At 45.7% G+C, this 12,851-nt stretch overlaps 1 protein-coding gene across 1 annotated transcript in view; it reads left to right on the top strand.

Annotated features, from left to right (window-relative positions):
- The window catches only part of DIAPH1 (diaphanous related formin 1), a 1,314,985-nt gene that overhangs the window by 246,290 nt on the left and 1,055,844 nt on the right, over nt 1–12,851 (top strand). The gene's annotated exons all lie outside the window — the stretch shown is intronic.

Consider the following 12,851-nt stretch of genomic DNA (forward strand, 5'->3'; position numbering starts at 1 on the left):
GTCGAAGTGGAATACTGTCTGATTCGGACATTGCTAATCAGTTCTGGAATGCTATTCACTGCCAATATTTGGAAGAGCAATGTCCACTAATCATAACGAGGATGATCCTAAAACTATGGACTGGCCAGTAGAGGGCTGGCTGGATTCTAACCATTGCAATGTGTACGTTTTTATAATCTTCATTTGATATAATTGTTATAACTTCTGTAATTTCTTAAAAAACTGAACAATTATAACATCCTCCACTAAAAATACTTGTGATATCAGGCTGTCCACATCAGGGCTGATTATTCAATGTCAGTATTAAAAAGAATGGAAAAACGAATCTCAAATCATCGGGCATTTAAAGAAATGACCTCACTGACCCCAGAGGTTTGCATCTCTTCTACTGTTAGTATTCCACACATAACTAAACACCAGTGGCGGCTGGTGACATTTGAAAGTAGTGGGGCAGAAAAGTTTGGGATGGGTGACCTGTGGTGAATGGGCGTAGCGTGCGACCTCGACTGTTGTCAGGGGGTTCTGTGAAGTCGTCCCAACCCCCACCCCCCAATTAAAGAAGTTCGTTTAATCAATCATAAAAATAGGGAATGTTGGAGCTAGGAATCTCATTTGTAAAAGCTCTGCAAAGGAAAAAAGCAAGCACATATTTATTGCAATATTATTGACTCCTTCTGCCACATTACAGTTGTTGGTAAAATGCTAGCATTTATAATGTCGTAAAAAACATTGGCTATAGTATACCAACACAAGGAAAGTCATTTAAAAAAGACATGGAAGACGTGTGCCAGAAAATAAAGTGACATTTTATCAGTTATGAAACCCTTCCAATGGAGTGCAACTAGGACAAAATGCACACTTTGCACCAGTTAACTGGCTATCAAAATATCCATTTCAGATGGTCAAATCTGACAGTGTGATTTCGTCACATTACATACCCTGGAGGGGCCATCACATGATATGAAATGCTATTCACTGCCTGGAATTTTTCAAAAGAAGTCCTAAACGTCTCATTATTATAATTATTATTATTTGAGTTTTATATAGCGCTAGCTAGACCTATCAAAGCGCTTTACAGGTTATGTGAAGACGAAAGAAAAACATACTATAGAGCATTTAGGTGGTCAACAGTCAGTTTCACTACTTAAATTGTTTGATCTTGGGCAAATCAACTCCTGATCATGACTCGCACTTTTCCTATCTACCAAAACAATAATAAGAATGCTTTGAAATAGGCTAAACCACAATGATATCAATTCCTACACGCTAAACGAGTGTCTTGTCACCAGATACTAAGCATGGGCGAAATTTGCGAATTCACGTTCCGTGAATTCGCGTATTTTCCTGCGGAATTGCAAAAATAATCAGCGAATTCGCAAATTTTCTCGCGAAATCGCATTTTTTTTTGCGATTTGCCCTAGAGTACTTTCTACTGGCTAATTCAGTAAGTGCTCCCTCATTGGGTAAATGTATAGTGCTTTTACTACACTGCAGCTGCGTAAAGGGCCAGAAGATGTGTAGCACAGGCACACATGGTCACTGGAGACACATCTTCTGGCCCTTTACGCAGCTACAGTGTAGTAAAAGCACTATGGGGCAGATTTACAAGCCGCTTGCGCCTCTTTTGCGCCGCAGTTGCGTCACTTTTGTGACGCAGCGGCAGCACAAAAGATGCGCCATGGTGCTGGGTATTAACAACGTGACGCATCTGAGAAATGCGTCACGTTGTAAAGTCCTGCGCCATCAGGAGGCGATCCGGCGCAGGGGAGGGCGTTCCTGCGCAGGAACGCCTCCTAAAAGTGGCTGAGTGAAATCTACAAGATTTCACTCAGTCACTTTTAGGCCAATGCTGCATCAAAACCCTGCGCTTGCTTGAAGCAGGCGCAAGGCTTGACGCAGTATTGGGGAGATAGGGCCCCCCAGAGCATTGCTGAAGCTGCGACGCGTTTGCGATGCAGCTCCAGCAATGCGCTGCTTTTACGATACAGATGCGTGACGCATCTGTGCCGTTTTTGCCACATGGTGCGCCGCATTGTAAATGCGGCGGACCATGGTTGGCAGAGCTGCGGCGCACAATAACTGGCGCATCCCTGGGGATGCGCCAGTTATTGTAAGTCTGCCCCTATACATTTAGCCAACGAGGGAGCACTTACTGATTAGACAGTAGAAAGTACTCCAGTTGAGTAGAGGTATTGCACAAAACGGTGGCATCTTCGTGGACAAACGCGCAGGGCGGGAATCATTCTGCCCCCTGTTAGACTCGTTTTTTGTGCCCTTCTGCCCTTTGTTAAACTCGTTTTTCCCTTGTTTCTCTGACATTTTGTCCTCTGTTAGACTCGTTTTTTGTGCCCTTCTGCCCTCTGTTATTCCCTTGTTTTTCTGCCTTTCTGCCCCCTGTTAGACTCGTTTTTTGTGGCCTTCTGCCCTCTGTTAGACTCGTTTTTGTGCCCTTCTGCCCCCTGTTAGACTTGTTTTTTGTGCCCTTCTGCCCTGTTATTCCCTTGTTTTTCTGCCTTCTGCCCTCTGTTAGACTCGTTTTTCCCTTGTTTTTCTGCCTTTCTGCCCTCTCTTAAACTCGTTTTTCCCTTGTTTTTCTGCCCTTCTGCCCTCTGTTAAACTCGTTTTTCCCTTGTTTTTCTGACATTTTGTCCTCTGTTAGACTCGTTTTTTGTGCCCTTCTGCCCTCTGTTATTCCCTTGTTTTTCTGCCTTTCTGCCCCCTGTTAGACTCGTTTTTGTGCCTTTCTGCCCCCTGTTAGACTTGTTTTTTGTGCCCTTCTGCCCTGTTATTCCCTTGTTTTTCTGCCAAGGGCACTTTAAACAGTCTAACGGACTGTTTTTTTGTGCCCTTCTGCCTCTGTTAAACTCGTTTTTCCCTTGTTTTTGTGCCCTTCTGCCCGACTGCTTTTTGTGCCTTTCTGCCCTCTACATCACCACATCATCACACAGCGCTACCCCAGCATCACTCAGCACTACCACATTATCACTCAGCACCACCGCATTATCACTCAGCACCACTACAGCACCACTCAGCACCACCACAGCACAACTCAGCACCACCACAGCACCACTCAGCACCACCACAGCACCACTCGGCACCACCACAGCACTACTCAGCACCACCACAGCACTACTCAGCACCACCACAGCACCACTCAGCACCACCACAGCATCACTCAGCGCCACCACAGCATCACTCGGCGCCACCACAGCACCACTCGGCGCCACCACAGCACCACTCAGCGCCACCACATTACCACTCAGCACCACCACAGCACCACTACAGCATCAATCTGCGCAACCATTCAACAACAACTGGTTCAAATATGTTCTCTCAATGTTTCAAGCTTTATTACAAATGTCACAAAAAGATATTAATATTTCACTTCTGTTCTTGGATTTTCGTCACAATAAAATACACTGAACATAATCTTCACAAAAGTTATTTACAAAAGTTTAAGCTATTGCCATTATAAATTAAAATCACTTTTATTTAAGTATTAATTATTTGAAAAAAATTAAAAGCCTTTGTAATACCAATACATCTAAGTCAACGTAAATACAAAACATGTTGCATTACAAATGCTATAGGTGTCACATTTGTGAAAGTTATAACTATTGGCATTGTAAATGACAGCTATTAATTTAGTTATTTTCAAAACCAACACATAAATAAAAAAAATTGTCATTTACAAGACCCAATAGCTCAAACTTTCCTAATGCGAGACCTATTGCATTGCAAATGCTTGTTTTTATATCTGTCAGTGCTTCCTGTTGAGGTTTTATTTTCGTGACAGGCGCCTCATTGCCTACTTTTAACTAGTCTCTGACCCTGCTTCAAAGGTCAGAGCAGGGTCAGAGAATAGTTGCAAGTAGGCAACGAGGCGCCAGGAAGCACTTACAGGCTTACAGCAGCAGGTGCCCAAGTTGAAGTTAATTTCTTTGTAACCCTTTTGTAAAAGGTTACAAAAAATTAGCTTCAACTTTTGCACCTGCTGCTGTAACCCTGTAAGTGCTTGGCTGAAAATTCGTCCCTGCTGATAAGCGGATTTTACCACGATTTCGCAAGATTCGCGGATTGCGAAATCGCGGAAAATCCGCAAATTCCGCGAGCGGAACGAATTTTCAGCCCATTCTTACCAGATACCTACAGTAGCTGCGCAATGCACACAAGTCAAGAGTAGCAGCAATTGAAATTCGTTCTGCGCACACTTAAAGAAAAGCTTAAATGAACTAATACAAACATGTCTTTTAAACCATACCAAAAGTCCATCCCTGCTAATGCACACTTCCCTGCCTTTTTATGATGTAAGGAAGCATACAAGTCCCCCCTGACCTTGGGCCACCCTTGCGAAGCTGTTATCCGAGGAACGCATGGTCTTCAAAGTTATTGGAAATGTTTTTAAATCAAAATGAAGGATTCATTTCCATTGTTTACTTACCTGCGTGTTTCTTTATGAACGTCTTGAATGGCTCCATTCGGTCTTTCAATTGCAGCACCAGGAACGTGCTTATCACAGTCGTATCAGGAATCAGATTAGAGCTGAGCTTTAACGCTCTTGTCACCCCTGCTCCATCCTGACTCCTGATAGGGCCTGGGGCGATTTTGTCTCACTGCCCATGTATACATCCATTCTAAGACATGCTGCGCTGCAAAGCGCATGCGCAGCAAATCTATGGGTTGCTAATGTGTGAAGAGGGCTGAAATCAAAAGCGCTCTTCACACATGCGCAAAACAAGGACCTGAAGCACCCCCTGCCCTGTGTTGCTCCTCTGTGCCCTTCATTGACACCTACTCAGAAATAAAAGCAAAACGAACTGACAAATCTGTCAGTTCGTCCTTTTGCATTTCTGGAGACTGTAAATGCAGAGAGTAGCTTATCTCTCCTGCGTGCCGGTGATGGGAGGTCGCCGCCCTTGCGCCCCCTATGGACCAGCCGCCACTGTCATCCACACTGTGTGCATGGCTCTTCAGAATGAATCCTCCATCTCAAATGTATTGGTTGGTTTCCCTTATGCCTACTCAGTCCTTCCCTGGAGCTTCTTCTGACTCCTGATCTAGTATCATCCTTTGTTGTCCTTCTAGGATAACTGGGAGTGCTGCTAGCGCTGTTCTGCTTTTAAAATACAAAATTCTTCTTTTAAATTGAACTGCACTGTATTTTTTTACCTGTTTGCTGCTACCAACTCTCAGCAGGCACTTTGTTTGGACTTGTCCTCAGGCTTGTGTGCTGAGACCCCGGTCCACCACAGCTGACGCTGATTGAGTGGAGGGCGGACACACACACGACCTGACACACCCCCCTGGCACGTCGAACGCGTGAGCGCTAGACGGCAGGGATTCAGTACTTAACCCAGCATGAGACAAACACTCAGCGGGCACGCCAAAGGCAAGCCCATTGCGCCCGACCGGGACCAGGGGCCACAACCCCTGGTTCTCGGGAGGGGGCGCCCCAGCGCTATACGGCCTCTCAGCTGAAGGGCCTTAGAGGTACACAGACATGTCACCTAAACCTTGGGCTCCCCTTCTTGACAGATAAATGCCCACATTGCTCTCTAGTCCTCCACGCAGAGAACCCACATGAGAAGACCCCTCCACCCACCCAAAGTTTCAAAATGTTTCTGCTCAACTGCCGGTCTATGACCAAGCATGCCACTGAAATTTGGCTAGTCTTGGAGGAAAAGAACCCTGACATATTGTTCCCGTCAGAAACCTGGCTCAACAACTGTTCAGACCCAGTGGTTGTCCAGGCTCTTCCACCAGGCTACTCCATAATAAGGCAAGACCGTCCAAGTAACAGAGGAGAAGGTCTCGCTATTTTATATAGGGACAACTTCAGCTGCAGCCTAAAAGAGGGGTCGATCTGTGACTGTAAAAGCCTCTCCTTTGCAATCGGCTTCTCACAAACCAGCACCTTTTCCGGGATACTAATCTACCGACCCCCCAGGAGCCCTGGGAAACTTTAACACTGATCTTCCAGAAAATATAGCTAATGTAGTAAACTCCCTGTCCAACTTTACGGTTCTGGGAGGTCAGAATATTTACTTTAATGAAGCCTCCTCTTCCAGCACAGAGGAACTGGTTGACAACCTAGGGGCCTTAGCCCTTAACCTGAAAGTGGATGGCCCGACCCACCTCAAAGGTAATCTAATGGACCCCATTTTCACCAATGCCGACTTAATAGTTGGTAGCCCAATCCCTTTACCTTGGAGCGACCACTATCTAATACCCTTACCTTATCCACACCGACCAGTAAGTGGTCGGAGCCTTCCGCAAAAAAACCTGGCTGGAATTGGTCAAGGATTCCTGTAGAGTCTTGGGCAAACATTCTTAACAACACGCGGCCAACGTTAATAGGTGACCCTGAATACCTAGGAATTAACGGTTGACTTGATGCCTCTTTAGACATTGTGGCCCCCAAGAAACTTAGGATCAATAAGAAGGGTTTGAAAAAGATAGCGTGGTACACCGTCGGCCTTAAAGAACTTAAACTCAAATATAAACAAACAGAGAGACAGTGGAGGAAAGACTTTTCGGAGAAAAAAAAGCATATCTACAGAGAAGCGGTGGAAGTGTATAAACTGGAAATTCGCAGAACCCAAGCAAAATACTACGAACCTAAAATATCCTCAGCCGCCAACGCCCCACGAGAATTGTTTAGGATTTTAAAAAACAATCACTACACTGACACCACCAGCACCTGCTGTAGCTGACACACTCAAACGCTGCAATGACATTGCAGAATTTTTCCATACAAAAATTCAATCCATATACCTAACTTTTCCTTCGCCGACTACCGCCCAAAACCTCACTCAGACTCATATTGCGGGGGGACAATTAGCAACGACTTTAGAAGCCTTCCCTCCCATGGGCCTGGACTCCCTATTAATTCTTTTGAATAAGTTAAAGTCAGGATCTCCAAAAGACATGGCCCCAGCTACCGTTCTAAATCTAGTCTCTCACGCAGTCTCCCCCACCATTTTAGAACTCCTCAACCTATGCCTAAACACAGGCAAGGTTCCATCTTCATGGAAGCAAGCCATGGTCAGAGCACTTCTGAAAAAGGTAGGAGCCGACCCAGAAGTGTTCTCGAACTATCGCCCCATTTCTTTGCTGCCAGGAATTGCAAAAATCACAGAGAAACATGTGAATGGTATATTGTCCTCATATCTGGAAGGGAGCAGCTGTTTCCATCCCACACAAACAGGGTTCAGACCCCAGCAGGGCACAGAGACAGCCTTGATCGCCGTCACTGAGGAAACCAGAAAAATTATGGACGCAGGAGGTTCGACGGCTGTTATCCTCCTGGACCTAAGGGCAGCCTTCGATACCGTGAACCACCACCTGCTTATCTCGAGGATTAGAGAGGCAGGAGTTTCGGGGGTTGCACTTAGTTAGCTGGAGTCCTTCCTTGAGGGCCGCTCATTCCAGGTCTTTGAGGAAAATTCCACCTTCAAAAGCTTTCCTATGAATTGTGGGGTGCCACAGGGCTCATCTCTGAGCCCCACCCTTTTTATTATTGATATGAGTCCCTTGGCCAAAATTGTGGAGCCCTTTGCATCTGAATCATCACATACGCTGACGACACCCAACTGATAATATTCCTCAACCAACCTGATCACAACCCAGATAATCTAGCCAACTGTCTTAAAAATATCTCAGCTTGGATGGAACGCTCCTTCCTTCAATTAAATGGAGCAAAAACAGAAGTGATGCTCTTGGGTAAACCTCTTCCAGAGGTGTCCACTCCTATTTGGCCTAACTGTTTGGGCACCTCACCCACCCCATAAGATCAAATAAAGAGTCTAGGAGTCTGGCTGGACAGTAAACTAAACATGAAAGTTCAAGCACAGAAGGTTGCAGGATGCTGCTTTGGTTTACTCCGGATGATGAGAAAAGTGTTTCCGTTGTTAACCTGGGAGTCCAAGAAACTAGTGGTCCAAGCATTACTTATTTCCTGCTTGAACTACGCTAATCCTCTTTATGCGGGAGCACCCCGGTTCACATTAATTAGACTCCAGGCAGTCCAGCATTGTGCAGCTAGAATGCTTCTGAATATTCCCCAGAGAGAGTCAGCCTGAGAAGCTATACCCTCTCCTCACTGGCTACCCGTCGCTGAGAGGATTTTATTCAAAGTCCTCGGCATCACCCATAAGATCATGACCAAGAAAAGCCCGACAATTCTACAGTCAATCATTGCCCCATACCACCCCAACAGAGCTCTTCGCTCTGCAAACAAACGCCTAGCTACTATACAGAAAATCTGCAAGACCAGAAGCGGGGGCCAACGCTTCTCATACGTGGCCTCCAGAAGATGGAACACTCTCCCTGACCACATTCGACTGGAAGAAAACCATTTGGTTTTTCGTAAGCAGTTGAAAACATTCCTATATCCATCTGTTAAAAAGGGTTCCAAAGACAACCGGTAACCAAAGACCCTTTTATGTTGCCCGGCGGTATCGCCTCTATGACCCACCAATATTAATCAATGAAGAAGCAGGCGCTGGAGACTGGAAGGCAGGAAACGAGGATTTTATTCTCTCCGGAGGAGAACACATCAATTCAGACAGCAAGTATCGTCACGAGGTGCTCTAACCACATCTCTGAGGCCTGGCCTCTTATACTAGGGATTATGACCTTTATTGCACATAACACATTCTCGCAATACTTTAGTACTTGAAAGAACATCCTCGGAATCTCCCCTTCAGACCCGTTCCCACATACATTTACAGTTGGATTCCCCACCCCGGTCACAACAGGTGATGGTTGTCGCACAGCAGGGCATTCCGCCGATTCACGGAATGCATGGGGTTGATCGGATCTTGTGGGGTGGGGGCTTTGATCGGTTCGGGGGTCCTTTGATGGGGAGGGGAAGCTTCCTACTGTACGGGGTAATAAACAGTATCCGCAGAGCCAGGTGGCGGCCTGGGAACAGGGAAGACAAACGGGGACACAGGAAAAGGGGTTTGCATCAAAAGGGTTTGAGGCCATGGAAGGAATGAGGGGAGGTGTCGCGCTGGGAACAGGATGGGATTCAGTGGTGAAGCTGCGCTGAAGAGGGGTTTATGACCCTAGGCATGAGAGAGCGGGGGTTGTCAGTGTGTGGGGGAATGCTTGCGAGGTTAAGAGAGAGAGAGACGCGCTGGCTATCAGCGAGGGGCAGGGAGGTCATGGTGCTCAAAATGGCTGCCGCTTACGCGCACGAATGGGCTTGGAAAAGGGGCAAGATGGCGCCGATAATGTTCACCAAGTTTGTATTTATTTTCCACAGTCCTCCCTTTAACATTTCCAAGACATCTTGCTGGCCTATTTCCTATCTACACCTATATGCAGCGATCATAAGTAAGGGAGAGGGGACTTAGGCGAAAGAACTGTACATAAACATCACATTATCAACATCATATTGAAAAATCTCATCATTTTAGTAGGCGGGTTCATCGTTAAGTTGGTTGCAGAAAAAGTCATCGTAATGCAATATCAGACTAGAATTACGTAGTGAGGGCGTTGGGTACAGATCATAGAATAAGAACTGGTAAGTTATCATATAAGTAAGTCCTTTTTGTATACGGCGGATGCATAGTCAGTCCAATGGTGGTTGGGAGAGAGATGAGATACAGCAAAAATATATATCAGAGTTCTCGTTGTCCTTTGTCGTCTTCTGTCGGCACTGTTGAGCACCTGGATTACCTATCAACAGAAATGTTCATGTGGATTGAGTCGTTGGGGGTCTGCGGGTAGGGGTGCATTCTGTTTGGTTTTCGTCAGACCTCGTAGGAGGAATGCGTTACGGTTTTGGAGCAGGTGCATCTCCTTCCGTAATGCAGAGCATAGATTTGCAATGGAAAATGCAATTGTTCCAGAATTGTGAGATCTGTTCGTTTCTTGAGTCCCTGTGGTGGGCATTTCCTGTTGCTTCCATCATCTTCAAGGTGCTTGGTAGCGGGCAGAACCACAGACTTTGTTTATCTTTTCTTCGGGGGCGACCCTTGGTGGAGTTCTAGGTCACCGTTCTGGGTTTTAACATAGTCCGTGGTCTACTTAGTCGGAGTTCCTTCCTTTCTGACGCAAGGAGTACTCTTCTCTGGGTAGCTCAGTAGGATTTGGAGGAACTTGGGAGTTCGGATGGAAAGGTGCGGGTGTGAACAGTCCTTATGGTAGGTCGGAGGAGGGGGGGATGGAGCAAGGCCAAGTCGGGAACAGATCAGGGGGAGGCGGAGAGTTTTGCGACAGGCGAGTCCGTAACCATGTTCAGAGAGCGGGGGCTTTTGGCACACGTTGATCATATAGCAGGGGCTTCAGGTCAGCCCTTTCCTTAGCTTTGTCTGAAACAATGCCCCGTCCGGCGTCTCCTTACTGCTGTGGTCTCGCCTCGGCCTCCGTCGCTGATGTTCCACAATCCGCAGTCAGGCCGCGTGCTCCCACATCCGGTCTCTTTCTCCTCCGACAGTGATACCCTTAAATGAGTTTTGAAAAGACAGTCTTTAGAGATATTGCAGAAGAAGGTAATTACATAAGTCTATTTCTCTCCCAACACCAAGCAACTGGGGTAAGCACTCGCTACATTGGAGATTCTTGCGACTGACGTATAAACAATTGATGATGGGTTTGCTGGATTCCTTACAACTTCCTTTTGTTGGCTAATTCTTTGACGCTTTGATGATTATTACGTTCATTTGTCATATGTCTATTATAGTAGATGTCAGTTCTTCTGGCAGAGACCCACTTCCCTAGTACAAGTCTTGAAAAGCTAGGCTGGTCTTCAGGGCCTTGTGTTTTACAAAAAGTGCAACGTGCTATTCACCATAGTCTGATAGGCATCCTTCTGAGGGATGAACATAGGCTAAACAAGTCTTCATTACATCAAAAAAAACATCTTATTTTCAGCAAGGCTTACAGCAACAAGGTCTTTCGATTTTCGATCTAATTTTTAGCTTTGCATACATCTTTCTAACTTTCTATAAAAATCCTCGCAACCTGGTTACTACAAAAACTCGGGAGGGGTGGTTTGCAATAATTATTAAACTTATCCTCGGGGAAGGAGGGATCTTATGGACAACAATTAGGGACACAGTGAATTAGAGCAGGGGGCGTTTTTCAGGCTCTCGTTCAGGGCAGCTGACACAAACTGGGGGCATTTTGGGTAGATGGGGGTGTCTCGATCATTTCTTACAGCTTGGGGTACGGAGACAATTTGCAATGGGGATGGTCGCATTACCACAGACACATTTTATCATAGAGGCCACTGACAAATAGTTCCCTGAGGGTGGGTCAAATTTAGGGAACCTTAGTCGTCTTACCTGTCCCTTTCCTATCGGTCAATTTAATTTTCATCCATATTTTTAGCAGAAAGGGAGAGGTAGTAACGTGGTACCGATACAATTTTATTTAGGACAAATTTGTGCAAATACTTGTGGTATTTGGGGCCAATCAGGAGGTGCACCAGGTTCGCCAATTAGGTGCCAGTTGCTAGGAAGAGGGAAAGTGTGGAGGGGTGGAAGAGTGAGTGAGAGAGAGAGAGAGAGAGAGAGAGAGAGAGAGAGAGAGAGAGAGAGAGAGAGACAGACAATAGGCCAAACAGTACACGTGTGACATGGGGAATGACCGTGTATTGTTAGGGCTATTCAGTGTGTTACCTAACGTTTAGACGTTTTGGGTCTGTGTTAGGATGTAGAAAGCATGCAGTTTGGGGACAGAAGAGCATTAGATCAGGTAAAAAGGTCGTGCATTGGGTAGAGCGTCCTTGTTGTGTCGTTTTGCAGCGCTAGTCCGTCTTCATGCATCGGGCGTGACGTGGTTCCAGATCCCTTATGGTACTCTAATCGGGATTCTAATGTAACCTGCAGAGGGAAAAAGGGGGGAAAAGGGGAGGTAGGGGGACAACATTCGAACACATCAAATGTATGGGCACGAAAGTCCTTTACTTACCACATACTCGTACTTATCTCTTCGGGATATAATCCCTTAGGGTTCTGGTTTCCTAAAGTCATGGGGGCAGGCAATGTGATAGGTTGTTCATGGGGAGGTTCGAGGATGGTATTAAGGATCGTGTGTAGTGAAAACGCTAAAAAGAGGAATCAGAGGTGCCTAGCGTGAGGTACCCGGTTTTGTAGATGTATCCGGCCATCGGGATCCCTAAATCATTCCCAAAGCTGTGATGTTCTAAGGCATATCAGTTCTCCGTTCAACCCTGTACCTTAATACCTTCGACCACCATATCCTTATATCATTTTATCAATTACACCGTTTTACTTTACCCATTCTCAGAGGTCAAGGTCCTTCTTCATACGTCAGTTCCTGAGCTTAGTCGCATATCTTGGAGGCAGCGTATCATACCTTTGATTCGACCATCAACCCAGGGCCGAACAACCATTTCTCGGATAACCTTAAAAAAAGAGCAGAACAGTTGCGTACAGAAAAACCCTCCCACCGATACCCGTATTCACAAAAGTATGCGATGCCTATCCATAGCTTTTTAAGACCTTTATTTGTAGAATTATTCAGTACGTAAAATGTGAGAGCGCAATTCATATTTTGGCCTGATATGTCGTCGATGGAAGCACATACAGTAGGGGGTTTTTGTAACACAAGAACATGTGAAAAAAGGTCTAATTAATTATTTGCAAGTAACCAAAAACATTTCATTGCGTGACGAAGGAATCAGGGGCATTTCAGTTCATAAATGGAAACACAGCCAAGCTCATCATAATCACATTTTCTAGATGTAAACCGTGGGTATGCATCATAGGCGGCGTTATGTATCAGTTACAACAAATATCAGAAATAAATTGTTCATTGAAATCAACATTTTACGGAACCCTTCTCAAATGTTCGCCAAGTGAACCCTCCTCCCT

The sequence above is a fragment of the Lissotriton vulgaris genome, chromosome 7 (genome assembly GCF_964263255.1).
Source record: "Lissotriton vulgaris chromosome 7, aLisVul1.2, whole genome shotgun sequence".
Lineage (NCBI taxonomy): Eukaryota > Metazoa > Chordata > Amphibia > Caudata > Salamandridae > Lissotriton > Lissotriton vulgaris.